The 25285-nt window shown below is 45.1% G+C and overlaps 48 non-coding genes and 1 pseudogene across 48 annotated transcripts; all 49 read right to left on the bottom strand.

Moving 5' to 3' along the window:
• Window positions 1-201: 201 nt before the first annotated feature.
• Window positions 202-320, bottom strand: LOC114400895. Its single transcript, XR_003664027.1, has one exon. It is a non-coding gene; the product is annotated as a 5S ribosomal RNA (ribosomal RNA).
• A 213-nt stretch (window positions 321-533) lies between these two features.
• Window positions 534-652, bottom strand: LOC114401006. The gene has a single exon (XR_003664122.1). It is a non-coding gene; the product is annotated as a 5S ribosomal RNA (ribosomal RNA).
• A 212-nt stretch (window positions 653-864) lies between these two features.
• On the bottom strand, window positions 865-983 carry LOC114401094. Its single transcript, XR_003664206.1, has one exon. It is a non-coding gene; the product is annotated as a 5S ribosomal RNA (ribosomal RNA).
• A 213-nt stretch (window positions 984-1196) lies between these two features.
• Window positions 1197-1315, bottom strand: LOC114401105. Its single transcript, XR_003664217.1, has one exon. It is a non-coding gene; the product is annotated as a 5S ribosomal RNA (ribosomal RNA).
• A 213-nt stretch (window positions 1316-1528) lies between these two features.
• On the bottom strand, window positions 1529-1647 carry LOC114401117. The gene has a single exon (XR_003664228.1). It is a non-coding gene; the product is annotated as a 5S ribosomal RNA (ribosomal RNA).
• Window positions 1648-1860: 213 nt separating this feature from the next.
• LOC114400901 lies at window positions 1861-1979 on the bottom strand. The gene has a single exon (XR_003664034.1). It is a non-coding gene; the product is annotated as a 5S ribosomal RNA (ribosomal RNA).
• Window positions 1980-2192: 213 nt separating this feature from the next.
• Window positions 2193-2311, bottom strand: LOC114400913. The gene has a single exon (XR_003664045.1). It is a non-coding gene; the product is annotated as a 5S ribosomal RNA (ribosomal RNA).
• A 213-nt stretch (window positions 2312-2524) lies between these two features.
• On the bottom strand, window positions 2525-2636 carry LOC114400946 (annotated as a pseudogene).
• A 213-nt stretch (window positions 2637-2849) lies between these two features.
• Window positions 2850-2968, bottom strand: LOC114400925. Its single transcript, XR_003664057.1, has one exon. It is a non-coding gene; the product is annotated as a 5S ribosomal RNA (ribosomal RNA).
• Window positions 2969-3181: 213 nt separating this feature from the next.
• On the bottom strand, window positions 3182-3300 carry LOC114400936. The gene has a single exon (XR_003664068.1). It is a non-coding gene; the product is annotated as a 5S ribosomal RNA (ribosomal RNA).
• Window positions 3301-3513: 213 nt separating this feature from the next.
• On the bottom strand, window positions 3514-3632 carry LOC114400948. Its single transcript, XR_003664074.1, has one exon. It is a non-coding gene; the product is annotated as a 5S ribosomal RNA (ribosomal RNA).
• A 213-nt stretch (window positions 3633-3845) lies between these two features.
• Window positions 3846-3964, bottom strand: LOC114400956. Its single transcript, XR_003664078.1, has one exon. It is a non-coding gene; the product is annotated as a 5S ribosomal RNA (ribosomal RNA).
• A 213-nt stretch (window positions 3965-4177) lies between these two features.
• Window positions 4178-4296, bottom strand: LOC114400964. The gene has a single exon (XR_003664086.1). It is a non-coding gene; the product is annotated as a 5S ribosomal RNA (ribosomal RNA).
• A 213-nt stretch (window positions 4297-4509) lies between these two features.
• Window positions 4510-4628, bottom strand: LOC114400976. The gene has a single exon (XR_003664095.1). It is a non-coding gene; the product is annotated as a 5S ribosomal RNA (ribosomal RNA).
• Window positions 4629-4840: 212 nt separating this feature from the next.
• LOC114400988 lies at window positions 4841-4959 on the bottom strand. Its single transcript, XR_003664105.1, has one exon. It is a non-coding gene; the product is annotated as a 5S ribosomal RNA (ribosomal RNA).
• A 212-nt stretch (window positions 4960-5171) lies between these two features.
• LOC114400999 lies at window positions 5172-5290 on the bottom strand. Its single transcript, XR_003664116.1, has one exon. It is a non-coding gene; the product is annotated as a 5S ribosomal RNA (ribosomal RNA).
• A 212-nt stretch (window positions 5291-5502) lies between these two features.
• LOC114401012 lies at window positions 5503-5621 on the bottom strand. The gene has a single exon (XR_003664128.1). It is a non-coding gene; the product is annotated as a 5S ribosomal RNA (ribosomal RNA).
• Window positions 5622-5834: 213 nt separating this feature from the next.
• LOC114401023 lies at window positions 5835-5953 on the bottom strand. Its single transcript, XR_003664140.1, has one exon. It is a non-coding gene; the product is annotated as a 5S ribosomal RNA (ribosomal RNA).
• Window positions 5954-6166: 213 nt separating this feature from the next.
• Window positions 6167-6285, bottom strand: LOC114401035. The gene has a single exon (XR_003664151.1). It is a non-coding gene; the product is annotated as a 5S ribosomal RNA (ribosomal RNA).
• A 213-nt stretch (window positions 6286-6498) lies between these two features.
• On the bottom strand, window positions 6499-6617 carry LOC114401046. The gene has a single exon (XR_003664162.1). It is a non-coding gene; the product is annotated as a 5S ribosomal RNA (ribosomal RNA).
• A 213-nt stretch (window positions 6618-6830) lies between these two features.
• LOC114401057 lies at window positions 6831-6949 on the bottom strand. Its single transcript, XR_003664173.1, has one exon. It is a non-coding gene; the product is annotated as a 5S ribosomal RNA (ribosomal RNA).
• A 213-nt stretch (window positions 6950-7162) lies between these two features.
• Window positions 7163-7281, bottom strand: LOC114401069. The gene has a single exon (XR_003664184.1). It is a non-coding gene; the product is annotated as a 5S ribosomal RNA (ribosomal RNA).
• A 213-nt stretch (window positions 7282-7494) lies between these two features.
• On the bottom strand, window positions 7495-7613 carry LOC114401081. Its single transcript, XR_003664194.1, has one exon. It is a non-coding gene; the product is annotated as a 5S ribosomal RNA (ribosomal RNA).
• A 213-nt stretch (window positions 7614-7826) lies between these two features.
• On the bottom strand, window positions 7827-7945 carry LOC114401090. Its single transcript, XR_003664203.1, has one exon. It is a non-coding gene; the product is annotated as a 5S ribosomal RNA (ribosomal RNA).
• A 213-nt stretch (window positions 7946-8158) lies between these two features.
• LOC114401092 lies at window positions 8159-8277 on the bottom strand. The gene has a single exon (XR_003664204.1). It is a non-coding gene; the product is annotated as a 5S ribosomal RNA (ribosomal RNA).
• A 213-nt stretch (window positions 8278-8490) lies between these two features.
• Window positions 8491-8609, bottom strand: LOC114401093. Its single transcript, XR_003664205.1, has one exon. It is a non-coding gene; the product is annotated as a 5S ribosomal RNA (ribosomal RNA).
• A 212-nt stretch (window positions 8610-8821) lies between these two features.
• On the bottom strand, window positions 8822-8940 carry LOC114401095. The gene has a single exon (XR_003664207.1). It is a non-coding gene; the product is annotated as a 5S ribosomal RNA (ribosomal RNA).
• A 212-nt stretch (window positions 8941-9152) lies between these two features.
• On the bottom strand, window positions 9153-9271 carry LOC114401096. Its single transcript, XR_003664208.1, has one exon. It is a non-coding gene; the product is annotated as a 5S ribosomal RNA (ribosomal RNA).
• A 213-nt stretch (window positions 9272-9484) lies between these two features.
• Window positions 9485-9603, bottom strand: LOC114401097. Its single transcript, XR_003664209.1, has one exon. It is a non-coding gene; the product is annotated as a 5S ribosomal RNA (ribosomal RNA).
• Window positions 9604-9816: 213 nt separating this feature from the next.
• LOC114401098 lies at window positions 9817-9935 on the bottom strand. The gene has a single exon (XR_003664210.1). It is a non-coding gene; the product is annotated as a 5S ribosomal RNA (ribosomal RNA).
• Window positions 9936-10148: 213 nt separating this feature from the next.
• On the bottom strand, window positions 10149-10267 carry LOC114401099. Its single transcript, XR_003664211.1, has one exon. It is a non-coding gene; the product is annotated as a 5S ribosomal RNA (ribosomal RNA).
• A 212-nt stretch (window positions 10268-10479) lies between these two features.
• Window positions 10480-10598, bottom strand: LOC114401100. Its single transcript, XR_003664212.1, has one exon. It is a non-coding gene; the product is annotated as a 5S ribosomal RNA (ribosomal RNA).
• Window positions 10599-10811: 213 nt separating this feature from the next.
• LOC114401101 lies at window positions 10812-10930 on the bottom strand. The gene has a single exon (XR_003664213.1). It is a non-coding gene; the product is annotated as a 5S ribosomal RNA (ribosomal RNA).
• Window positions 10931-11143: 213 nt separating this feature from the next.
• LOC114401102 lies at window positions 11144-11262 on the bottom strand. Its single transcript, XR_003664214.1, has one exon. It is a non-coding gene; the product is annotated as a 5S ribosomal RNA (ribosomal RNA).
• A 212-nt stretch (window positions 11263-11474) lies between these two features.
• On the bottom strand, window positions 11475-11593 carry LOC114401103. Its single transcript, XR_003664215.1, has one exon. It is a non-coding gene; the product is annotated as a 5S ribosomal RNA (ribosomal RNA).
• Window positions 11594-11806: 213 nt separating this feature from the next.
• Window positions 11807-11925, bottom strand: LOC114401104. Its single transcript, XR_003664216.1, has one exon. It is a non-coding gene; the product is annotated as a 5S ribosomal RNA (ribosomal RNA).
• Window positions 11926-12137: 212 nt separating this feature from the next.
• On the bottom strand, window positions 12138-12256 carry LOC114401106. Its single transcript, XR_003664218.1, has one exon. It is a non-coding gene; the product is annotated as a 5S ribosomal RNA (ribosomal RNA).
• A 213-nt stretch (window positions 12257-12469) lies between these two features.
• On the bottom strand, window positions 12470-12588 carry LOC114401108. The gene has a single exon (XR_003664219.1). It is a non-coding gene; the product is annotated as a 5S ribosomal RNA (ribosomal RNA).
• Window positions 12589-12800: 212 nt separating this feature from the next.
• Window positions 12801-12919, bottom strand: LOC114401109. The gene has a single exon (XR_003664220.1). It is a non-coding gene; the product is annotated as a 5S ribosomal RNA (ribosomal RNA).
• Window positions 12920-13132: 213 nt separating this feature from the next.
• On the bottom strand, window positions 13133-13251 carry LOC114401110. The gene has a single exon (XR_003664221.1). It is a non-coding gene; the product is annotated as a 5S ribosomal RNA (ribosomal RNA).
• Window positions 13252-13464: 213 nt separating this feature from the next.
• LOC114401111 lies at window positions 13465-13583 on the bottom strand. Its single transcript, XR_003664222.1, has one exon. It is a non-coding gene; the product is annotated as a 5S ribosomal RNA (ribosomal RNA).
• Window positions 13584-13796: 213 nt separating this feature from the next.
• LOC114401112 lies at window positions 13797-13915 on the bottom strand. The gene has a single exon (XR_003664223.1). It is a non-coding gene; the product is annotated as a 5S ribosomal RNA (ribosomal RNA).
• Window positions 13916-14128: 213 nt separating this feature from the next.
• Window positions 14129-14247, bottom strand: LOC114401113. The gene has a single exon (XR_003664224.1). It is a non-coding gene; the product is annotated as a 5S ribosomal RNA (ribosomal RNA).
• A 213-nt stretch (window positions 14248-14460) lies between these two features.
• On the bottom strand, window positions 14461-14579 carry LOC114401114. The gene has a single exon (XR_003664225.1). It is a non-coding gene; the product is annotated as a 5S ribosomal RNA (ribosomal RNA).
• Window positions 14580-14792: 213 nt separating this feature from the next.
• LOC114401115 lies at window positions 14793-14911 on the bottom strand. Its single transcript, XR_003664226.1, has one exon. It is a non-coding gene; the product is annotated as a 5S ribosomal RNA (ribosomal RNA).
• A 213-nt stretch (window positions 14912-15124) lies between these two features.
• LOC114401116 lies at window positions 15125-15243 on the bottom strand. Its single transcript, XR_003664227.1, has one exon. It is a non-coding gene; the product is annotated as a 5S ribosomal RNA (ribosomal RNA).
• A 212-nt stretch (window positions 15244-15455) lies between these two features.
• Window positions 15456-15574, bottom strand: LOC114401118. The gene has a single exon (XR_003664229.1). It is a non-coding gene; the product is annotated as a 5S ribosomal RNA (ribosomal RNA).
• Window positions 15575-15787: 213 nt separating this feature from the next.
• On the bottom strand, window positions 15788-15906 carry LOC114401119. The gene has a single exon (XR_003664230.1). It is a non-coding gene; the product is annotated as a 5S ribosomal RNA (ribosomal RNA).
• Window positions 15907-16121: 215 nt separating this feature from the next.
• On the bottom strand, window positions 16122-16240 carry LOC114401120. Its single transcript, XR_003664231.1, has one exon. It is a non-coding gene; the product is annotated as a 5S ribosomal RNA (ribosomal RNA).
• Between the last annotated feature and the right edge of the window lie 9045 nt (window positions 16241-25285).

Below are 25285 nucleotides of genomic sequence, written 5' to 3' on the forward strand. Positions count from 1 at the left end.
CACAATCAATTACTATATTCCTTCTGCTGCCCGGACGGACCGACTTTCGATCGACTTTCTACACCGAACGAGCCACGGGGCCCACGATACATTTATCTCCCGATCAATCACAAAAATTAGTTAACTTATCGGACCTTTTACTTCGCTTCAAAGAAAAATACTCAGAATAAGGGCAAAAAGAAAAAAAAAAAAACGTAAAAAGAGGTGCAACACGAGGACTTCCCAGGAGGTCACCCATCCTAGTACTACTCTCGCCCAAGCACGCTTAACTGCGGAGTTCTGATGGGATCCGGTGCATTAGTGCTGGTATGATCGCACCTGATAAGTATTGCACAATCAATTACTATATTCCTTCTGCCTGCCCGGACGGACCGACTTTCGATCGACTTTCTACACCGAACGAGCCACGGGGCCCACGATACATTTATCTCCCGATCAATCACAAAAATTAGTTAACTTATCGGACCTTTTACTTCGCTTCAAAGAAAAATACTCAGAATAAGGGCAAAAAGAAAAAAAAAAAAACGTAAAAAGAGGTGCAACACGAGGACTTCCCAGGAGGTCACCCATCCTAGTACTACTCTCGCCCAAGCACGCTTAACTGCGGAGTTCTGATGGGATCCGGTGCATTAGTGCTGGTATGATCGCACCTGATAAGTATTGCACAATCAATTACTATATTCCTTCTGCCTGCCCGGACGGACCGACTTTCGATCGACTTTCTACACCGAACGAGCCACGGGGCCCACGATACATTTATCTCCCGATCAATCACAAAAATTAGTTAACTTATCGGACCTTTTACTTCGCTTCAAAGAAAAATACTCAGAATAAGGGCAAAAAGAAAAAAAAAAAACGTAAAAAGAGGTGCAACACGAGGACTTCCCAGGAGGTCACCCATCCTAGTACTACTCTCGCCCAAGCACGCTTAACTGCGGAGTTCTGATGGGATCCGGTGCATTAGTGCTGGTATGATCGCACCTGATAAGTATTGCACAATCAATTACTATATTCCTTCTGCCTGCCCGGACGGACCGACTTTCGATCGACTTTCTACACCGAACGAGCCACGGGGCCCACGATACATTTATCTCCCGATCAATCACAAAAATTAGTTAACTTATCGGACCTTTTACTTCGCTTCAAAGAAAAATACTCAGAATAAGGGCAAAAAGAAAAAAAAAAAAACGTAAAAAGAGGTGCAACACGAGGACTTCCCAGGAGGTCACCCATCCTAGTACTACTCTCGCCCAAGCACGCTTAACTGCGGAGTTCTGATGGGATCCGGTGCATTAGTGCTGGTATGATCGCACCTGATAAGTATTGCACAATCAATTACTATATTCCTTCTGCCTGCCCGGACGGACCGACTTTCGATCGACTTTCTACACCGAACGAGCCACGGGGCCCACGATACATTTATCTCCCGATCAATCACAAAAATTAGTTAACTTATCGGACCTTTTACTTCGCTTCAAAGAAAAATACTCAGAATAAGGGCAAAAAGAAAAAAAAAAAAACGTAAAAAGAGGTGCAACACGAGGACTTCCCAGGAGGTCACCCATCCTAGTACTACTCTCGCCCAAGCACGCTTAACTGCGGAGTTCTGATGGGATCCGGTGCATTAGTGCTGGTATGATCGCACCTGATAAGTATTGCACAATCAATTACTATATTCCTTCTGCCTGCCCGGACGGACCGACTTTCGATCGACTTTCTACACCGAACGAGCCACGGGGCCCACGATACATTTATCTCCCGATCAATCACAAAAATTAGTTAACTTATCGGACCTTTTACTTCGCTTCAAAGAAAAATACTCAGAATAAGGGCAAAAAGAAAAAAAAAAAAACGTAAAAAGAGGTGCAACACGAGGACTTCCCAGGAGGTCACCCATCCTAGTACTACTCTCGCCCAAGCACGCTTAACTGCGGAGTTCTGATGGGATCCGGTGCATTAGTGCTGGTATGATCGCACCTGATAAGTATTGCACAATCAATTACTATATTCCTTCTGCCTGCCCGGACGGACCGACTTTCGATCGACTTTCTACACCGAACGAGCCACGGGGCCCACGATACATTTATCTCCCGATCAATCACAAAAATTAGTTAACTTATCGGACCTTTTACTTCGCTTCAAAGAAAAATACTCAGAATAAGGGCAAAAAGAAAAAAAAAAAAACGTAAAAAGAGGTGCAACACGAGGACTTCCCAGGAGGTCACCCATCCTAGTACTACTCTCGCCCAAGCACGCTTAACTGCGGAGTTCTGATGGGATCCGGTGCATTAGTGCTGGTATGATCGCACCTGATAAGTATTGCACAATCAATTACTATATTCCTTCTGCCTGCCCGGACGGACCGACTTTCGATCGACTTTCTACACCGAACGAGCCACGGGGCCCACGATACATTTATCTCCCGATCAATCACAAAAATTAGTTAACTTATCGGACCTTTTACTTCGCTTCAAAGAAAAATACTCAGAATAAGGGCAAAAAGAAAAAAAAAAAAACGTAAAAAGAGGTGCAACACGAGGACTTCCCAGGAGGTCACCCATCCTAGTACTCTCGCCAACGCTTAACTGCGGAGTTCTGATGGGATCCGGTGCATTAGTGCTGGTATGATCGCACCTGATAAGTATTGCACAATCAATTACTATATTCCTTCTGCCTGCCCGGACGGACCGACTTTCGATCGACTTTCTACACCGAACGAGCCACGGGGCCCACGATACATTTATCTCCCGATCAATCACAAAAATTAGTTAACTTATCGGACCTTTTACTTCGCTTCAAAGAAAAATACTCAGAATAAGGGCAAAAAGAAAAAAAAAAAAACGTAAAAAGAGGTGCAACACGAGGACTTCCCAGGAGGTCACCCATCCTAGTACTACTCTCGCCCAAGCACGCTTAACTGCGGAGTTCTGATGGGATCCGGTGCATTAGTGCTGGTATGATCGCACCTGATAAGTATTGCACAATCAATTACTATATTCCTTCTGCCTGCCCGGACGGACCGACTTTCGATCGACTTTCTACACCGAACGAGCCACGGGGCCCACGATACATTTATCTCCCGATCAATCACAAAAATTAGTTAACTTATCGGACCTTTTACTTCGCTTCAAAGAAAAATACTCAGAATAAGGGCAAAAAGAAAAAAAAAAAAACGTAAAAAGAGGTGCAACACGAGGACTTCCCAGGAGGTCACCCATCCTAGTACTACTCTCGCCCAAGCACGCTTAACTGCGGAGTTCTGATGGGATCCGGTGCATTAGTGCTGGTATGATCGCACCTGATAAGTATTGCACAATCAATTACTATATTCCTTCTGCCTGCCCGGACGGACCGACTTTCGATCGACTTTCTACACCGAACGAGCCACGGGGCCCACGATACATTTATCTCCCGATCAATCACAAAAATTAGTTAACTTATCGGACCTTTTACTTCGCTTCAAAGAAAAATACTCAGAATAAGGGCAAAAAGAAAAAAAAAAAAACGTAAAAAGAGGTGCAACACGAGGACTTCCCAGGAGGTCACCCATCCTAGTACTACTCTCGCCCAAGCACGCTTAACTGCGGAGTTCTGATGGGATCCGGTGCATTAGTGCTGGTATGATCGCACCTGATAAGTATTGCACAATCAATTACTATATTCCTTCTGCCTGCCCGGACGGACCGACTTTCGATCGACTTTCTACACCGAACGAGCCACGGGGCCCACGATACATTTATCTCCCGATCAATCACAAAAATTAGTTAACTTATCGGACCTTTTACTTCGCTTCAAAGAAAAATACTCAGAATAAGGGCAAAAAGAAAAAAAAAAAAACGTAAAAAGAGGTGCAACACGAGGACTTCCCAGGAGGTCACCCATCCTAGTACTACTCTCGCCCAAGCACGCTTAACTGCGGAGTTCTGATGGGATCCGGTGCATTAGTGCTGGTATGATCGCACCTGATAAGTATTGCACAATCAATTACTATATTCCTTCTGCCTGCCCGGACGGACCGACTTTCGATCGACTTTCTACACCGAACGAGCCACGGGGCCCACGATACATTTATCTCCCGATCAATCACAAAAATTAGTTAACTTATCGGACCTTTTACTTCGCTTCAAAGAAAAATACTCAGAATAAGGGCAAAAAGAAAAAAAAAAAAACGTAAAAAGAGGTGCAACACGAGGACTTCCCAGGAGGTCACCCATCCTAGTACTACTCTCGCCCAAGCACGCTTAACTGCGGAGTTCTGATGGGATCCGGTGCATTAGTGCTGGTATGATCGCACCTGATAAGTATTGCACAATCAATTACTATATTCCTTCTGCCTGCCCGGACGGACCGACTTTCGATCGACTTTCTACACCGAACGAGCCACGGGGCCCACGATACATTTATCTCCCGATCAATCACAAAAATTAGTTAACTTATCGGACCTTTTACTTCGCTTCAAAGAAAAATACTCAGAATAAGGGCAAAAAGAAAAAAAAAAAAACGTAAAAAGAGGTGCAACACGAGGACTTCCCAGGAGGTCACCCATCCTAGTACTACTCTCGCCCAAGCACGCTTAACTGCGGAGTTCTGATGGGATCCGGTGCATTAGTGCTGGTATGATCGCACCTGATAAGTATTGCACAATCAATTACTATATTCCTTCTGCCTGCCCGGACGGACCGACTTTCGATCGACTTTCTACACCGAACGAGCCACGGGGCCCACGATACATTTATCTCCCGATCAATCACAAAAATTAGTTAACTTATCGGACCTTTTACTTCGCTTCAAAGAAAAATACTCAGAATAAGGGCAAAAAGAAAAAAAAAAAACGTAAAAAGAGGTGCAACACGAGGACTTCCCAGGAGGTCACCCATCCTAGTACTACTCTCGCCCAAGCACGCTTAACTGCGGAGTTCTGATGGGATCCGGTGCATTAGTGCTGGTATGATCGCACCTGATAAGTATTGCACAATCAATTACTATATTCCTTCTGCCTGCCCGGACGGACCGACTTTCGATCGACTTTCTACACCGAACGAGCCACGGGGCCCACGATACATTTATCTCCCGATCAATCACAAAAATTAGTTAACTTATCGGACCTTTTACTTCGCTTCAAAGAAAAATACTCAGAATAAGGGCAAAAAGAAAAAAAAAAAACGTAAAAAGAGGTGCAACACGAGGACTTCCCAGGAGGTCACCCATCCTAGTACTACTCTCGCCCAAGCACGCTTAACTGCGGAGTTCTGATGGGATCCGGTGCATTAGTGCTGGTATGATCGCACCTGATAAGTATTGCACAATCAATTACTATATTCCTTCTGCCTGCCCGGACGGACCGACTTTCGATCGACTTTCTACACCGAACGAGCCACGGGGCCCACGATACATTTATCTCCCGATCAATCACAAAAATTAGTTAACTTATCGGACCTTTTACTTCGCTTCAAAGAAAAATACTCAGAATAAGGGCAAAAAGAAAAAAAAAAAACGTAAAAAGAGGTGCAACACGAGGACTTCCCAGGAGGTCACCCATCCTAGTACTACTCTCGCCCAAGCACGCTTAACTGCGGAGTTCTGATGGGATCCGGTGCATTAGTGCTGGTATGATCGCACCTGATAAGTATTGCACAATCAATTACTATATTCCTTCTGCCTGCCCGGACGGACCGACTTTCGATCGACTTTCTACACCGAACGAGCCACGGGGCCCACGATACATTTATCTCCCGATCAATCACAAAAATTAGTTAACTTATCGGACCTTTTACTTCGCTTCAAAGAAAAATACTCAGAATAAGGGCAAAAAGAAAAAAAAAAAAACGTAAAAAGAGGTGCAACACGAGGACTTCCCAGGAGGTCACCCATCCTAGTACTACTCTCGCCCAAGCACGCTTAACTGCGGAGTTCTGATGGGATCCGGTGCATTAGTGCTGGTATGATCGCACCTGATAAGTATTGCACAATCAATTACTATATTCCTTCTGCCTGCCCGGACGGACCGACTTTCGATCGACTTTCTACACCGAACGAGCCACGGGGCCCACGATACATTTATCTCCCGATCAATCACAAAAATTAGTTAACTTATCGGACCTTTTACTTCGCTTCAAAGAAAAATACTCAGAATAAGGGCAAAAAGAAAAAAAAAAAAACGTAAAAAGAGGTGCAACACGAGGACTTCCCAGGAGGTCACCCATCCTAGTACTACTCTCGCCCAAGCACGCTTAACTGCGGAGTTCTGATGGGATCCGGTGCATTAGTGCTGGTATGATCGCACCTGATAAGTATTGCACAATCAATTACTATATTCCTTCTGCCTGCCCGGACGGACCGACTTTCGATCGACTTTCTACACCGAACGAGCCACGGGGCCCACGATACATTTATCTCCCGATCAATCACAAAAATTAGTTAACTTATCGGACCTTTTACTTCGCTTCAAAGAAAAATACTCAGAATAAGGGCAAAAAGAAAAAAAAAAAAACGTAAAAAGAGGTGCAACACGAGGACTTCCCAGGAGGTCACCCATCCTAGTACTACTCTCGCCCAAGCACGCTTAACTGCGGAGTTCTGATGGGATCCGGTGCATTAGTGCTGGTATGATCGCACCTGATAAGTATTGCACAATCAATTACTATATTCCTTCTGCCTGCCCGGACGGACCGACTTTCGATCGACTTTCTACACCGAACGAGCCACGGGGCCCACGATACATTTATCTCCCGATCAATCACAAAAATTAGTTAACTTATCGGACCTTTTACTTCGCTTCAAAGAAAAATACTCAGAATAAGGGCAAAAAGAAAAAAAAAAAAACGTAAAAAGAGGTGCAACACGAGGACTTCCCAGGAGGTCACCCATCCTAGTACTACTCTCGCCCAAGCACGCTTAACTGCGGAGTTCTGATGGGATCCGGTGCATTAGTGCTGGTATGATCGCACCTGATAAGTATTGCACAATCAATTACTATATTCCTTCTGCCTGCCCGGACGGACCGACTTTCGATCGACTTTCTACACCGAACGAGCCACGGGGCCCACGATACATTTATCTCCCGATCAATCACAAAAATTAGTTAACTTATCGGACCTTTTACTTCGCTTCAAAGAAAAATACTCAGAATAAGGGCAAAAAGAAAAAAAAAAAAACGTAAAAAGAGGTGCAACACGAGGACTTCCCAGGAGGTCACCCATCCTAGTACTACTCTCGCCCAAGCACGCTTAACTGCGGAGTTCTGATGGGATCCGGTGCATTAGTGCTGGTATGATCGCACCTGATAAGTATTGCACAATCAATTACTATATTCCTTCTGCCTGCCCGGACGGACCGACTTTCGATCGACTTTCTACACCGAACGAGCCACGGGGCCCACGATACATTTATCTCCCGATCAATCACAAAAATTAGTTAACTTATCGGACCTTTTACTTCGCTTCAAAGAAAAATACTCAGAATAAGGGCAAAAAGAAAAAAAAAAAAACGTAAAAAGAGGTGCAACACGAGGACTTCCCAGGAGGTCACCCATCCTAGTACTACTCTCGCCCAAGCACGCTTAACTGCGGAGTTCTGATGGGATCCGGTGCATTAGTGCTGGTATGATCGCACCTGATAAGTATTGCACAATCAATTACTATATTCCTTCTGCCTGCCCGGACGGACCGACTTTCGATCGACTTTCTACACCGAACGAGCCACGGGGCCCACGATACATTTATCTCCCGATCAATCACAAAAATTAGTTAACTTATCGGACCTTTTACTTCGCTTCAAAGAAAAATACTCAGAATAAGGGCAAAAAGAAAAAAAAAAAAACGTAAAAAGAGGTGCAACACGAGGACTTCCCAGGAGGTCACCCATCCTAGTACTACTCTCGCCCAAGCACGCTTAACTGCGGAGTTCTGATGGGATCCGGTGCATTAGTGCTGGTATGATCGCACCTGATAAGTATTGCACAATCAATTACTATATTCCTTCTGCCTGCCCGGACGGACCGACTTTCGATCGACTTTCTACACCGAACGAGCCACGGGGCCCACGATACATTTATCTCCCGATCAATCACAAAAATTAGTTAACTTATCGGACCTTTTACTTCGCTTCAAAGAAAAATACTCAGAATAAGGGCAAAAAGAAAAAAAAAAAAACGTAAAAAGAGGTGCAACACGAGGACTTCCCAGGAGGTCACCCATCCTAGTACTACTCTCGCCCAAGCACGCTTAACTGCGGAGTTCTGATGGGATCCGGTGCATTAGTGCTGGTATGATCGCACCTGATAAGTATTGCACAATCAATTACTATATTCCTTCTGCCTGCCCGGACGGACCGACTTTCGATCGACTTTCTACACCGAACGAGCCACGGGGCCCACGATACATTTATCTCCCGATCAATCACAAAAATTAGTTAACTTATCGGACCTTTTACTTCGCTTCAAAGAAAAATACTCAGAATAAGGGCAAAAAGAAAAAAAAAAAAACGTAAAAAGAGGTGCAACACGAGGACTTCCCAGGAGGTCACCCATCCTAGTACTACTCTCGCCCAAGCACGCTTAACTGCGGAGTTCTGATGGGATCCGGTGCATTAGTGCTGGTATGATCGCACCTGATAAGTATTGCACAATCAATTACTATATTCCTTCTGCCTGCCCGGACGGACCGACTTTCGATCGACTTTCTACACCGAACGAGCCACGGGGCCCACGATACATTTATCTCCCGATCAATCACAAAAATTAGTTAACTTATCGGACCTTTTACTTCGCTTCAAAGAAAAATACTCAGAATAAGGGCAAAAAGAAAAAAAAAAAACGTAAAAAGAGGTGCAACACGAGGACTTCCCAGGAGGTCACCCATCCTAGTACTACTCTCGCCCAAGCACGCTTAACTGCGGAGTTCTGATGGGATCCGGTGCATTAGTGCTGGTATGATCGCACCTGATAAGTATTGCACAATCAATTACTATATTCCTTCTGCCTGCCCGGACGGACCGACTTTCGATCGACTTTCTACACCGAACGAGCCACGGGGCCCACGATACATTTATCTCCCGATCAATCACAAAAATTAGTTAACTTATCGGACCTTTTACTTCGCTTCAAAGAAAAATACTCAGAATAAGGGCAAAAAGAAAAAAAAAAAACGTAAAAAGAGGTGCAACACGAGGACTTCCCAGGAGGTCACCCATCCTAGTACTACTCTCGCCCAAGCACGCTTAACTGCGGAGTTCTGATGGGATCCGGTGCATTAGTGCTGGTATGATCGCACCTGATAAGTATTGCACAATCAATTACTATATTCCTTCTGCCTGCCCGGACGGACCGACTTTCGATCGACTTTCTACACCGAACGAGCCACGGGGCCCACGATACATTTATCTCCCGATCAATCACAAAAATTAGTTAACTTATCGGACCTTTTACTTCGCTTCAAAGAAAAATACTCAGAATAAGGGCAAAAAGAAAAAAAAAAAAACGTAAAAAGAGGTGCAACACGAGGACTTCCCAGGAGGTCACCCATCCTAGTACTACTCTCGCCCAAGCACGCTTAACTGCGGAGTTCTGATGGGATCCGGTGCATTAGTGCTGGTATGATCGCACCTGATAAGTATTGCACAATCAATTACTATATTCCTTCTGCCTGCCCGGACGGACCGACTTTCGATCGACTTTCTACACCGAACGAGCCACGGGGCCCACGATACATTTATCTCCCGATCAATCACAAAAATTAGTTAACTTATCGGACCTTTTACTTCGCTTCAAAGAAAAATACTCAGAATAAGGGCAAAAAGAAAAAAAAAAAAACGTAAAAAGAGGTGCAACACGAGGACTTCCCAGGAGGTCACCCATCCTAGTACTACTCTCGCCCAAGCACGCTTAACTGCGGAGTTCTGATGGGATCCGGTGCATTAGTGCTGGTATGATCGCACCTGATAAGTATTGCACAATCAATTACTATATTCCTTCTGCCTGCCCGGACGGACCGACTTTCGATCGACTTTCTACACCGAACGAGCCACGGGGCCCACGATACATTTATCTCCCGATCAATCACAAAAATTAGTTAACTTATCGGACCTTTTACTTCGCTTCAAAGAAAAATACTCAGAATAAGGGCAAAAAGAAAAAAAAAAAAACGTAAAAAGAGGTGCAACACGAGGACTTCCCAGGAGGTCACCCATCCTAGTACTACTCTCGCCCAAGCACGCTTAACTGCGGAGTTCTGATGGGATCCGGTGCATTAGTGCTGGTATGATCGCACCTGATAAGTATTGCACAATCAATTACTATATTCCTTCTGCCTGCCCGGACGGACCGACTTTCGATCGACTTTCTACACCGAACGAGCCACGGGGCCCACGATACATTTATCTCCCGATCAATCACAAAAATTAGTTAACTTATCGGACCTTTTACTTCGCTTCAAAGAAAAATACTCAGAATAAGGGCAAAAAGAAAAAAAAAAAACGTAAAAAGAGGTGCAACACGAGGACTTCCCAGGAGGTCACCCATCCTAGTACTACTCTCGCCCAAGCACGCTTAACTGCGGAGTTCTGATGGGATCCGGTGCATTAGTGCTGGTATGATCGCACCTGATAAGTATTGCACAATCAATTACTATATTCCTTCTGCCTGCCCGGACGGACCGACTTTCGATCGACTTTCTACACCGAACGAGCCACGGGGCCCACGATACATTTATCTCCCGATCAATCACAAAAATTAGTTAACTTATCGGACCTTTTACTTCGCTTCAAAGAAAAATACTCAGAATAAGGGCAAAAAGAAAAAAAAAAAAACGTAAAAAGAGGTGCAACACGAGGACTTCCCAGGAGGTCACCCATCCTAGTACTACTCTCGCCCAAGCACGCTTAACTGCGGAGTTCTGATGGGATCCGGTGCATTAGTGCTGGTATGATCGCACCTGATAAGTATTGCACAATCAATTACTATATTCCTTCTGCCTGCCCGGACGGACCGACTTTCGATCGACTTTCTACACCGAACGAGCCACGGGGCCCACGATACATTTATCTCCCGATCAATCACAAAAATTAGTTAACTTATCGGACCTTTTACTTCGCTTCAAAGAAAAATACTCAGAATAAGGGCAAAAAGAAAAAAAAAAAAACGTAAAAAGAGGTGCAACACGAGGACTTCCCAGGAGGTCACCCATCCTAGTACTACTCTCGCCCAAGCACGCTTAACTGCGGAGTTCTGATGGGATCCGGTGCATTAGTGCTGGTATGATCGCACCTGATAAGTATTGCACAATCAATTACTATATTCCTTCTGCCTGCCCGGACGGACCGACTTTCGATCGACTTTCTACACCGAACGAGCCACGGGGCCCACGATACATTTATCTCCCGATCAATCACAAAAATTAGTTAACTTATCGGACCTTTTACTTCGCTTCAAAGAAAAATACTCAGAATAAGGGCAAAAAGAAAAAAAAAAAACGTAAAAAGAGGTGCAACACGAGGACTTCCCAGGAGGTCACCCATCCTAGTACTACTCTCGCCCAAGCACGCTTAACTGCGGAGTTCTGATGGGATCCGGTGCATTAGTGCTGGTATGATCGCACCTGATAAGTATTGCACAATCAATTACTATATTCCTTCTGCCTGCCCGGACGGACCGACTTTCGATCGACTTTCTACACCGAACGAGCCACGGGGCCCACGATACATTTATCTCCCGATCAATCACAAAAATTAGTTAACTTATCGGACCTTTTACTTCGCTTCAAAGAAAAATACTCAGAATAAGGGCAAAAAGAAAAAAAAAAAAACGTAAAAAGAGGTGCAACACGAGGACTTCCCAGGAGGTCACCCATCCTAGTACTACTCTCGCCCAAGCACGCTTAACTGCGGAGTTCTGATGGGATCCGGTGCATTAGTGCTGGTATGATCGCACCTGATAAGTATTGCACAATCAATTACTATATTCCTTCTGCCTGCCCGGACGGACCGACTTTCGATCGACTTTCTACACCGAACGAGCCACGGGGCCCACGATACATTTATCTCCCGATCAATCACAAAAATTAGTTAACTTATCGGACCTTTTACTTCGCTTCAAAGAAAAATACTCAGAATAAGGGCAAAAAGAAAAAAAAAAAACGTAAAAAGAGGTGCAACACGAGGACTTCCCAGGAGGTCACCCATCCTAGTACTACTCTCGCCCAAGCACGCTTAACTGCGGAGTTCTGATGGGATCCGGTGCATTAGTGCTGGTATGATCGCACCTGATAAGTATTGCACAATCAATTACTATATTCCTTCTGCCTGCCCGGACGGACCGACTTTCGATCGACTTTCTACACCGAACGAGCCACGGGGCCCACGATACATTTATCTCCCGATCAATCACAAAAATTAGTTAACTTATCGGACCTTTTACTTCGCTTCAAAGAAAAATACTCAGAATAAGGGCAAAAAGAAAAAAAAAAAAACGTAAAAAGAGGTGCAACACGAGGACTTCCCAGGAGGTCACCCATCCTAGTACTACTCTCGCCCAAGCACGCTTAACTGCGGAGTTCTGATGGGATCCGGTGCATTAGTGCTGGTATGATCGCACCTGATAAGTATTGCACAATCAATTACTATATTCCTTCTGCCTGCCCGGACGGACCGACTTTCGATCGACTTTCTACACCGAACGAGCCACGGGGCCCACGATACATTTATCTCCCGATCAATCACAAAAATTAGTTAACTTATCGGACCTTTTACTTCGCTTCAAAGAAAAATACTCAGAATAAGGGCAAAAAGAAAAAAAAAAAACGTAAAAAGAGGTGCAACACGAGGACTTCCCAGGAGGTCACCCATCCTAGTACTACTCTCGCCCAAGCACGCTTAACTGCGGAGTTCTGATGGGATCCGGTGCATTAGTGCTGGTATGATCGCACCTGATAAGTATTGCACAATCAATTACTATATTCCTTCTGCCTGCCCGGACGGACCGACTTTCGATCGACTTTCTACACCGAACGAGCCACGGGGCCCACGATACATTTATCTCCCGATCAATCACAAAAATTAGTTAACTTATCGGACCTTTTACTTCGCTTCAAAGAAAAATACTCAGAATAAGGGCAAAAAGAAAAAAAAAAAAACGTAAAAAGAGGTGCAACACGAGGACTTCCCAGGAGGTCACCCATCCTAGTACTACTCTCGCCCAAGCACGCTTAACTGCGGAGTTCTGATGGGATCCGGTGCATTAGTGCTGGTATGATCGCACCTGATAAGTATTGCACAATCAATTACTATATTCCTTCTGCCTGCCCGGACGGACCGACTTTCGATCGACTTTCTACACCGAACGAGCCACGGGGCCCACGATACATTTATCTCCCGATCAATCACAAAAATTAGTTAACTTATCGGACCTTTTACTTCGCTTCAAAGAAAAATACTCAGAATAAGGGCAAAAAGAAAAAAAAAAAAACGTAAAAAGAGGTGCAACACGAGGACTTCCCAGGAGGTCACCCATCCTAGTACTACTCTCGCCCAAGCACGCTTAACTGCGGAGTTCTGATGGGATCCGGTGCATTAGTGCTGGTATGATCGCACCTGATAAGTATTGCACAATCAATTACTATATTCCTTCTGCCTGCCCGGACGGACCGACTTTCGATCGACTTTCTACACCGAACGAGCCACGGGGCCCACGATACATTTATCTCCCGATCAATCACAAAAATTAGTTAACTTATCGGACCTTTTACTTCGCTTCAAAGAAAAATACTCAGAATAAGGGCAAAAAGAAAAAAAAAAAAACGTAAAAAGAGGTGCAACACGAGGACTTCCCAGGAGGTCACCCATCCTAGTACTACTCTCGCCCAAGCACGCTTAACTGCGGAGTTCTGATGGGATCCGGTGCATTAGTGCTGGTATGATCGCACCTGATAAGTATTGCACAATCAATTACTATATTCCTTCTGCCTGCCCGGACGGACCGACTTTCGATCGACTTTCTACACCGAACGAGCCACGGGGCCCACGATACATTTATCTCCCGATCAATCACAAAAATTAGTTAACTTATCGGACCTTTTACTTCGCTTCAAAGAAAAATACTCAGAATAAGGGCAAAAAGAAAAAAAAAAAAACGTAAAAAGAGGTGCAACACGAGGACTTCCCAGGAGGTCACCCATCCTAGTACTACTCTCGCCCAAGCACGCTTAACTGCGGAGTTCTGATGGGATCCGGTGCATTAGTGCTGGTATGATCGCACCTGATAAGTATTGCACAATCAATTACTATATTCCTTCTGCCTGCCCGGACGGACCGACTTTCGATCGACTTTCTACACCGAACGAGCCACGGGGCCCACGATACATTTATCTCCCGATCAATCACAAAAATTAGTTAACTTATCGGACCTTTTACTTCGCTTCAAAGAAAAATACTCAGAATAAGGGCAAAAAGAAAAAAAAAAAAACGTAAAAAGAGGTGCAACACGAGGACTTCCCAGGAGGTCACCCATCCTAGTACTACTCTCGCCCAAGCACGCTTAACTGCGGAGTTCTGATGGGATCCGGTGCATTAGTGCTGGTATGATCGCACCTGATAAGTATTGCACAATCAATTACTATATTCCTTCTGCCTGCCCGGACGGACCGACTTTCGATCGACTTTCTACACCGAACGAGCCACGGGGCCCACGATACATTTATCTCCCGATCAATCACAAAAATTAGTTAACTTATCGGACCTTTTACTTCGCTTCAAAGAAAAATACTCAGAATAAGGGCAAAAAGAAAAAAAAAAAAACGTAAAAAGAGGTGCAACACGAGGACTTCCCAGGAGGTCACCCATCCTAGTACTACTCTCGCCCAAGCACGCTTAACTGCGGAGTTCTGATGGGATCCGGTGCATTAGTGCTGGTATGATCGCACCTGATAAGTATTGCACAATCAATTACTATATTCCTTCTGCCTGCCCGGACGGACCGACTTTCGATCGACTTTCTACACCGAACGAGCCACGGGGCCCACGATACATTTATCTCCCGATCAATCACAAAAATTAGTTAACTTATCGGACCTTTTACTTCGCTTCAAAGAAAAATACTCAGAATAAGGGCAAAAAGAAAAAAAAAAAAACGTAAAAAGAGGTGCAACACGAGGACTTCCCAGGAGGTCACCCATCCTAGTACTACTCTCGCCCAAGCACGCTTAACTGCGGAGTTCTGATGGGATCCGGTGCATTAGTGCTGGTATGATCGCACCTGATAAGTATTGCACAATCAATTACTATATTCCTTCTGCCTGCCCGGACGGACCGACTTTCGATCGACTTTCTACACCGAACGAGCCACGGGGCCCACGATACATTTATCTCCCGATCAATCACAAAAATTAGTTAACTTATCGGACCTTTTACTTCGCTTCAAAGAAAAATACTCAGAATAAGGGCAAAAAGAAAAAAAAAAAACGTAAAAAGAGGTGCAACACGAGGACTTCCCAGGAGGTCACCCATCCTAGTACTACTCTCGCCCAAGCACGCTTAACTGCGGAGTTCTGATGGGATCCGGTGCATTAGTGCTGGTATGATCGCACCTGATAAGTATTGCACAATCAATTACTATATTCCTTCTGCCTGCCCGGACGGACCGACTTTCGATCGACTTTCTACACCGAACGAGCCACGGGGCCCACGATACATTTATCTCCCGATCAATCACAAAAATTAGTTAACTTATCGGACCTTTTACTTCGCTTCAAAGAAAAATACTCAGAATAAGGGCAAAAAGAAAAAAAAAAAAACGTAAAAAGAGGTGCAACACGAGGACTTCCCAGGAGGTCACCCATCCTAGTACTACTCTCGCCCAAGCACGCTTAACTGCGGAGTTCTGATGGGATCCGGTGCATTAGTGCTGGTATGATCGCACCTGATAAGTATTGCACAATCAATTACTATATTCCTTCTGCCTGCCCGGACGGACCGACTTTCGATCGACTTTCTACACCGAACGAGCCACGGGGCCCACGATACATTTATCTCCCGATCAATCACAAAAATTAGTTAACTTATCGGACCTTTTACTTCGCTTCAAAGAAAAATACTCAGAATAAGGGCAAAAAGAAAAAAAAAAAAAAACGTAAAAAGAGGTGCAACACGAGGACTTCCCAGGAGGTCACCCATCCTAGTACTACTCTCGCCCAAGCACGCTTAACTGCGGAGTTCTGATGGGATCCGGTGCATTAGTGCTGGTATGATCGCACCTGATAAGTATTGCACAATCAATTACTATATTCCTTCTGCCTGCCCGGACGGACCGACTTTCGATCGACTTTCTACACCGAACGAGCCACGGGGCCCACGATACATTTATCTCCCGATCAATCACAAAAATTAGTTAACTTATCGGACCTTTTACTTCGCTTCAAAGAAAAATACTCAGAATAAGGGCAAAAAGAAAAAAAAAAAAAACGTAAAAAGAGGTGCAACACGAGGACTTCCCAGGAGGTCACCCATCCTAGTACTACTCTCGCCCAAGCACGCTTAACTGCGGAGTTCTATTTTCGTTTTCATTGATTGTCAATTTCGTTTATTTTCGTTTATTGTTCAAGTTCGTTTTGTCGTTGCTATTCCATTCGTATTTCGTTTGTCTTCTGGTTTTTTTTTTTTCGTTTTTCATTCTTTTGGTCTTCTGTCATTGTTTTCTTTTTCGTATTGTATTCTGTTTGTGCCTGGCGTATTGTATTCTATCTTCTATTCATAACTTTTGTTTCAGCCTATTCAAATTCTATTTGGGTAAAAATTGCCTAATTACCGAATTTCTAAATTGCCAAATTTTCCTAATGATGATGGCCTATTGAACGAATTCTAATAGCTGGACGTCTGATAAAAGAAAAAAAAACGAAGAAGAAAGAAAAAGAAACAGAAAACAGTTGCAAAAAAAAAAAACAGAAAAGAAAAAAAGAAGAAAGTTTGGAAGAGATTTGGGTGTTTGATCTTTGAACACAAAATTAAGGCAGTTAGAGGCGTTTTTTGGGAAAATTGTGTGGCCAAATCCCCTTTGGGAATTTGCCCAGGGATTCTCCTCTCAATTCTGAGCGTTTTGATATATAGTGGGCCTCAAACGGGCAACCGTAGCAAAAGTTATGAGCATTTGAAGTTTACTTGTCATATCTGTTATCCTATCTGTTATCCTATCTGTTATCCTATCTGTTATCCTATCTGTTATCCTATCTGTTATCCTATCTGTTATCCTATCTGTTATCCTATCTGTTATCCTATCTGTTATCTTATTTGCTATCATATCTGTTATCCAAATTAAAGCTAATTTGTTATCCAAATCCAATCTAATATTTTATCCAAAACCAAATCTAATATATTATCCAAATCAAATCTAATCTTTTATCCAAATCAAATCCAATCTGCTATCCAAATCAAATCCAATCTGCTATCCAAATCTAATCTTTTTGTCCCGATAATCCACACACATTCGTACCTTCCCATCCTTCTTAGGGACCGGTACAATGTTGGCAACCCATTCTGGGTACCGAGCGACTGCTAGAAAACCAGCGTCAAATTGCTTCTTCACCTCTTCTTTTATTTTCAAGGATGTTTCAGGCTTCATCCTTCTCAGTTTCTGCTTTACCGGGGAACACTCGGGATTTAGGGGTAAGTGGTGCTGTACAATGTCAGAACTTAAACCGGTCATATCTTGGTACGACCAAGCAAAGATGTCTTGGTAGTCTCTTAGCAGGGTTATTAAGTCTTCACGGATAGGTGCGGTAATACCCGTGCCTATCTTTATTTCCCTTTTTCCACTGCCAGCTCCCAAGTCTACTAGTTCCGTTTCTTCTTGATGAGGCCCCATTTCTTGTTCCTCATGAGCGACTAACCTTTCTAATTCCGGGGGAAGTCCCACATCCTCGTTTTCTTCATCCTCCGTTTGACTCGTTTCTTGCTTGAATTCGATAGGCGGGTCCCCCAGGTATTAGTACCTTCGAGGGACTCGTCGTTGGATTTGCCGTTAAATATAAAGAAGTAAACATGCAAATGGATGAGAATGGGTAGAGACGTAGGAACAGATGAAGAAAGATCCTTGTATTATATATTCAAGAGCAAAAGACATAAAGCCTTAACAAAAGAAAACTCTAAAGCCTAGGCCCAACTATAAAGCTTTTAAAACCGTAAAGGTTTACATTATGCTTGTTGCGTAAATGTCCGGGCGCTCCTCCACTTGCCAATTTCCTAGTCGGAAATCAGGAGGGCACGGTTGTACCAAATTCAATGCACTCGGAACATCATCTTTGTATATTGCAACGATTTGACCTTCGTCCCCTAGACCCGCGCTTATAAAGCTCCTACTTATGTGACAGGGTGGGCTTCCTTCGCCTTCTTGTCTCAACCGCGAACCTTGACTTCCGCTTTTCCTTTCCGTAATGGTTCTCTTTATATCTGCCTGAGTGGGTTTATAGCCTAACCCATACTTCCCACGATTTCCTTTGGCGTTTATCAGGCTAGTTATGCCACCGTTGTCCTTGCCTAAACCCATTCTGGGCTCGTAACCACTCCCCAACATCACTCGGGCCATCATTACTGCTGCATCGGACAAGCAAGCTTGCCTAAGGAGGGAATCCACTGAGGAAATGCTTACACCTCGAAAGACTGGAAAGCGGTTTCTAACGACTCCTCTGCGGCCTCCACATAAGGCATAGAGGATGGGCAGCTTACCAAGATGTCTTCCTCGCCTGATACGATGACCAGATGCCCTTCCACTACGAATTTCAACTTTTGGTGGAGTGTAGAGGGAACAACTCCCACCGAGTGGATCCACGGGCGCCCCAACAGGCAGCTGTAAGGGGGGTTAATGCCCATTATTTGGAAGGTAACTTGACAGGTGTGAGGGCCTATCTGTACGGGGAGGTCAATCTCTCCCCTAACCTCTCGGCGGGTGTCGTTGAAGGCACGAAACACCATGGAACTTGGCTTTAGGTGGGAAGCATTGAAAGGTAATTTCTCCAAAGTGCTCTTGGGCATCACGTTTAAACTGGAACCATTATCGATGAGCACCTTGGCTACAACGTGGTCCATACACTTGACCGATACGTGCAAAGCTTTATTATGCTCTCTCCCCTCGGCAGGGATCTCTTCTTTGGCAAAAACGAGATAGTTGTTGGCGGTAATATTATTAACAAGCCCTCCGAAGCCTTCCACCGAGATATCTTGGGCTACGTGGGCCTTGTTCAAAACCTTTACAAGAAAAGCCCGATGAGGTTCCGAGCTAATGAGTAATTCCAACAGCGAGACCCTGGCCGGGGTTTTGTTGAGCTGCTCAATAACCTTGAACTCGCTCTGCTGAATTATGCGGAGAAACTCGCTGGCTTCCTCTAGTGACACCTCCTTCTTGCCATAACCATCCCTTTTCTCCGGAGGACCTTTTGCCAGAATATCCTCGTTCGGAGTGTGGGGGGTTTTATCATCTTGTTCTTCCACAACCTTTGCCTTCCCCTTGACGTTCGTGGGCTGAATTGGTAGGTCGGGGGGCACAAATACACGACTGCTGCGGGTCACACCGCTCAGCCCCGTGATATTGGTTACTTTGGCCGACAATGAACTGATGTCGGTGGTTTCTTCTTCCTCTTTGTTCGGAGGTGTGTACTTCCATGGGATTGTGTGGCTATTTTGGTATGGGAAAGGGACAAGCTTAGGTGCCAAAGGGTGTCGGGGTTTTTGCGAAGCTGCGCCCTTGGTGAAATATATTACCAAAGGTTTGGGCTTCGCAAGACTGCTCTCCCTCGCGGACTGCATGCAGATATGCTGCTCTTCTCTTCCCTCACTGCCGACTTCCAGTCGACCTTGATCTATCATCCGCTGTAACAATTCCTCCACTTACAAACACGTTTCCATGTTATGCAGCTCGCTGGAATGCAGCAAACTAGAATCCTCCTTATGCCCACCATGGGGAATCACACCTCCCTTTTGTAGGGCCTCAATGATAAACCTCCTAGGGGTTGCCACATCCTTTAAAGGTTTAGACCGGCGGGGCCTATCTGACCCAATGGCGTTAACCGCCCCCCCTCCATGATTGGCGAGCGGGTTGGTTTTCACGTTGGGCCGATCCTCTTGGAACGTCAGCCATCCAGCATCTATCAAATGTTGGACCTTGTATTTGAGGGCCAAGCATTTTTTGATGGAATGCCCTGGGGTATTCCCATGGTACTTGCAAGTTGCGTTAGGATCATACCACTTTGGGAAAGAGGGTTGGAAGACCTTCCCGGGAGTTATTACGACCAGCTGGTTGGCGATGAGGGACGGCAGAAGGTCTTTATGCGTCATTGGGAGTGGGGTGAATTCTTGAATTGGCCTCGGGGGAAAGTTCCTCATTGCGTTGGAATTGCCGGCCGGGCGAGTCGTGGTTGGAGTTGGAACTTGGGGGGCCTCCCTCTGAACGGGTGCCTTGGGCTGCATGGGTGCTGAATTAGAGGAATTCCCGGTGTGAGCCGAGAAGCTCGGATGATGCTGAGCGTACTGATGCGTACCATGAGATGTCTGCGGGGGTTTAACCCACGCGGGCACCGAAGTGACGGCGTGGGCATCTCCCTCCTTCCTTTTTGCCCCAGTTGTTCCGACCCTTTTAGCATTGGCACTTGTAGAGGAAACATAATCGAATTTTCCTCTCTTCAACCCTACTTCAATTCTCTCCCCGGCGAACAATAGGTCCGCGAAGCTGGATGGCATGTAACCTACCAACTTCTCATAGTAGAACACTGGCAAGGTATCTACCATCATAGTGATCATCTCTCTTTCGACCATGGGAGGGGCTACTTGTGCTTCCAGGTCTCTCCACCGCTGTGCGTATTCTTTAAAGGTTTCCCCTTCTTTTTTGAACATATTCTGTAACTGAGTGCGATTGGGAGCCATATCCGAATTATACTGATATTGCCTTAGGAAGGCAGTAATCAGGTCCTTCCAAGTACGGATACGGGAAGCTTCCAGATTAGTGTACCAAACTACCTCGGCTCCGGCCAAGCTATCTTGAAAAAAGTGTATTAATAGCTTCTCATCCTTAGAGTGTGCGCCTATCTTGCGACAATACATTTTGAGATGGTTCTTGAGACAAGTCGTCCCTTTATACTTGTCGAAGTCCGGTACTTTAAATTTCGGAGGGATAACAACATCGGGTACCAAACAGAGATCCGTCATGTCTGCGAACGGATAGTCACCAAATCCTTCCACGGCCCTCAATCTCTCCTCAAGGAGATCGAGTTTCCTCCTTTCTTCAGTTGCCGGGGGCGGTTCTTCCGTGGACAAAACTATTGGATGTGCCGTGAGGTTGGGTTGAGGCAACGTGTTGGGTGCCGACCCCTCGGGGATCGGGGGATAGAACTCGACATCCCTTCGGGCATAGTCTTGAGGATCTTCGTGGACCTCTTCGGGCTGTTGAGGAGGCTCCCTTTCAAGGATGGGAGAAGAGATATGACCCGCATCATCTTGCATGACTGGTGGCAAGTAATTAGGTGGCAATCCATAAGGGTAAGCCGCTCGGTTGTATCCCAAATGGGGGTTGTTGTTGTGCCCCAGTGTGTTCCTTCCTCATCCTAGCGTATTTGGGGGAGGATGGTGCGTGGTGGCTAGGAGAATCGGATCTCCTTCGACAGCCGAACTGACAGCGGCAGCGGTGGCCACGTTCTTCTCCATGAGTTGCCTCATTCCTAACATGGCCTCCATCATGGAAGCCATTTGTTCTTTCAGAGCCGACATGTCGACTTTCATCTGTTCCTGTGTCTCCTCTTGATCACCCATCATTCTAGATTTGGATCTGGTGCGATAGGGATGCCTTGTGGCGCGTTTAGTTATGGTGTTCTTCCTAGAAAAACCAAACGTGAGGAGTAGGCAAAAAATTATGAATGCATGTTTAGAGATAAAATGCAGGAGTGATTTGATTTGCATCAACTTTTTGGAGTAGAAACATGGGATAAGCTTATTTCATTCAAAAAGGTTATGTTTAGTCAAGATTTGAGTGACAATACAAATTCCCTAGCGGTTCCTAATTATATGGGCCATTAAGTCTATCATATGATGACAATAGCTGAGAAGTCCATGGATTTCCTCGGGGGCGGAGTAGATGTCCGCCATTGCTTTGGCCTTGGCTAGCAATCGGGGAAGTTCTTGACTCCCGTTCAAGGTAAGAGCAAATCGGTCCATCCACATGGTTGCCTCTTGGTGTAACGAGTTGATCACCCTTCCTCTAGCCTCCTTCTCTGCGTACACTTGGGCATACTCATCCGCCACCCTATGCTCGTGGGCTGTGGCTAGGCTTAGTTCTTCTTGATACTTGGTGATGATAGCTAACATGTTGGTCTCTGTCTCGCACAACCGCTGAGACAAACTTCTCTTGGACCTCGAGCAAGCCTTCAATTCATCTTTCAAGATCAAACCGTCTACTCGCGATTGGTCCCTTTCTTCTTTTCGGAGTTTAAGTTCGTTGTTACTGCCCCACAAAGCCTCTCGGAACTTGTTCCGGCCATGTTCTTTCCTACGGGCCCTTTTGGTCTCTTGTTCCAAAGCCTTGCTGGTAGCCATATTTACATCTCTCAGTTCGACATTCTCCTTTCGGATTTTAAGAGCTGCAGATTTGAACCTTTCTTTGACTGTTTGAGCTTGCTTGAGTTCTGTCCTAAGGGCCTGCACCTCTTCGTCTTCCTTCGGTGCCTCATCTTCCTCCCTTTTAGTGGTTCTTAGACTTGGGAGCCAATCCAAACCTTGCACGTGGGCTTTCAACCACTCACGGTAGTCACTGATGGGCCCATTGTTACTGCCTCTGAGTTCCTTGTCTTTCTTTTGCAACACCTCCCATGCCTTGCGGACCTTCTGAAGTGTCTCCACATTGGTCTCTTTGAAACCTTGTGAAATGACAGGCACGATCTCTTCCTCTAGTGGTGCTCCTCTCATAGGATAGCCAAGTTGTCTTATAGCAAGAACGAGATTGTAGCTGATGCAACCCCTTGTCCCCATCAAGGGAACATTTGGAAATCCTTCGCATGAAATAAGAACTTCGGTTCTTCCTTCCTTCCATCAAGGGAACCAGTTGACAGATGCTCCTTCTTTGCTTGCTAAGAGTTGATCCCAATTCGCCCTTCCTTTCTCTGTGCATGAACGGTGGCTTTCTAATGGGCAAGCATGCCTCACTTCTTGGTGAAAAAGGCGCGAGACTAACCATACATAAAGAGTTGGAGTACAACAAACAATCCTTGTATTGCTCTTTTCACATCTTCGGTCGAAGGTGTCGTATAGATCGGCTAGCATAGCCACAACCGGGCTTTCCTTGTGGTTATGATAGGCGAGAAAAGCGTCGATCGTTGCTAGGTCCACCAACCCATCCACGTTCGGAAAGAGGACCCCCCCGAAAATCAACAATGCGAGAATATCTATGAACGGGACCCACTTGCCTTTATCTGCCAAGATTCTTGCTTTTACCTCTAAATATTTTCTCGGTATTCCGACCACCCCATTTTCGACTTGCTTCCTGTGGTCTAATTCCTGCGCCGAGATTTGGACTATCTTGGAAATTCTAGCTAATGAGGGATAGAACCCTGTGAAGAGGTATGGCTTCCTTCCCCCTAGAGGGCATCCTATGATCTCTTCAAATTCTTCCACCATGGGTGATAGCTGGAAGTCCCCAAAGGTGAAGCACCTCAACGACTAATCATAATACTGGGCGAGGGAGGCAATGGCCTTTGTAGAGACTTCTATCATGGCTAGGTCCCAGATTTTACCGTAAGCTTTGCGAAAAGCTTGCCGCTGGAGCTGACCCATCAACTGCCCTAATTCTTTTAGACTGGTGATCCCTAGGCTCTTGACCTTGACTTGATAGAATCTCTTTTTAAGCGAAGGCATTTGACTTGATCCCATGTTTTACTAAAGTGAACAAAAATCGGTGCGAATCAAAACCCCAACATCTATCATAGGTGGAATGGATGAACGCATGAGGAAATGCATATGACACGAATGCAATTTATGAACACGGGAGCCCGGGAAATTGTCTCCTTCTTAGATACAACATCTTGGGGTAGCAAAGTGCCTGACGTATGTATTAAAGAAGGTGACACGAACCGTCCGTTGGTTTTCCAATGTGTGTGATGCATATGCGAAAGGCACAATGCGGGAATGTACAGTATGACAATATTCACAAAATATAAGCAAAAGGGTACGTGACACTTATGCATGGCAGTGTGAAAAATGGCACGCAGCGTGTTCGCTCCGTGCCCCTATTCAAAGGACCTATATGGGAGGGAGCTAACAAGGCTTTTAGTGATAATTCCCAAGGCAGTCATATCTCTCTTGAAGGTCTCTAGAGGTATCATCCCCTTCGAAGAACATATTGCAGCAGTAGGGACTACTAGCAACAATACATTTTCAAAGAGGAAAACTCTAGATGAGGGTTCACTGTAATCAAGCAAGTCGGAGACCTAGCATGATCACAGATTCACCTCCACTCCTTATGTTCCCATGAACCTGGGTATAGGGCCCTTTTTCAACTCACAGTGTGTGCAACTAGTGTTGGTGTTTGTGTGCATCAAATGAATAAATATTTACCTCATGCATATATTTTAAAACGTACTAAAAGCAACAAAGAGTTCATATACACAAGAACATAAAACAAATAAAGGGAAACCAACAAAGGAGAAAGTCATGATAAAACATTGCACAAGATTTAATGGCCTAACTCTCGAAGAATAGTCCCCAGTGGAGTCGCCAACTGTCGCAACCTACCCTTCGGCGGGAGGGCGACGCGTGACTCGCGGGTGAGTGTTCCAAGAAAGGAATATGCGCGGAGTCGCCACCAACGTTTATTTGAGGAAAACGTCGAAAAAACCAGAAAAGACGTGATCTACGAACTTTAAGTGAAAGGTTCAGGAGTTGTATTTACGCGCGGGGAAGGTATTAGCACCCCTCGCGTCCGTCACAAGAGACGACAACCTTTAATTAAATGTGCAAATATGACTTCAATTTTTATGTTCCCTTTTACGTCTTTATTTCTTTTTGTACTTTTTATACTTTTTATCTTTTTGCGGTCGACAAGGGGGTTTCCCTTGCTCCTACGTATTCCTTAATTGCGATAAGGAAATCAGACCTACGTAGTTCTTTGTGAACAAAATGTTTGGTTAAGTTGTTTTTATCCTTTTTGCAAGATATGTTTTTGTTGAATGAAAGGTTATTTAAGGCGTCGGACCATTAAACAAACTTTCGATTCTTTTGAAAAAGAGAGAAGACATTAAGGCATTGGACCATTTTAATGTTCTCTTTATTTTTG

The sequence above is a fragment of the Glycine soja genome, chromosome 19 (assembly GCF_004193775.1).
Source record: "Glycine soja cultivar W05 chromosome 19, ASM419377v2, whole genome shotgun sequence".
In the NCBI taxonomy this organism is placed as follows: Eukaryota; Viridiplantae; Streptophyta; class Magnoliopsida; order Fabales; family Fabaceae; genus Glycine; species Glycine soja.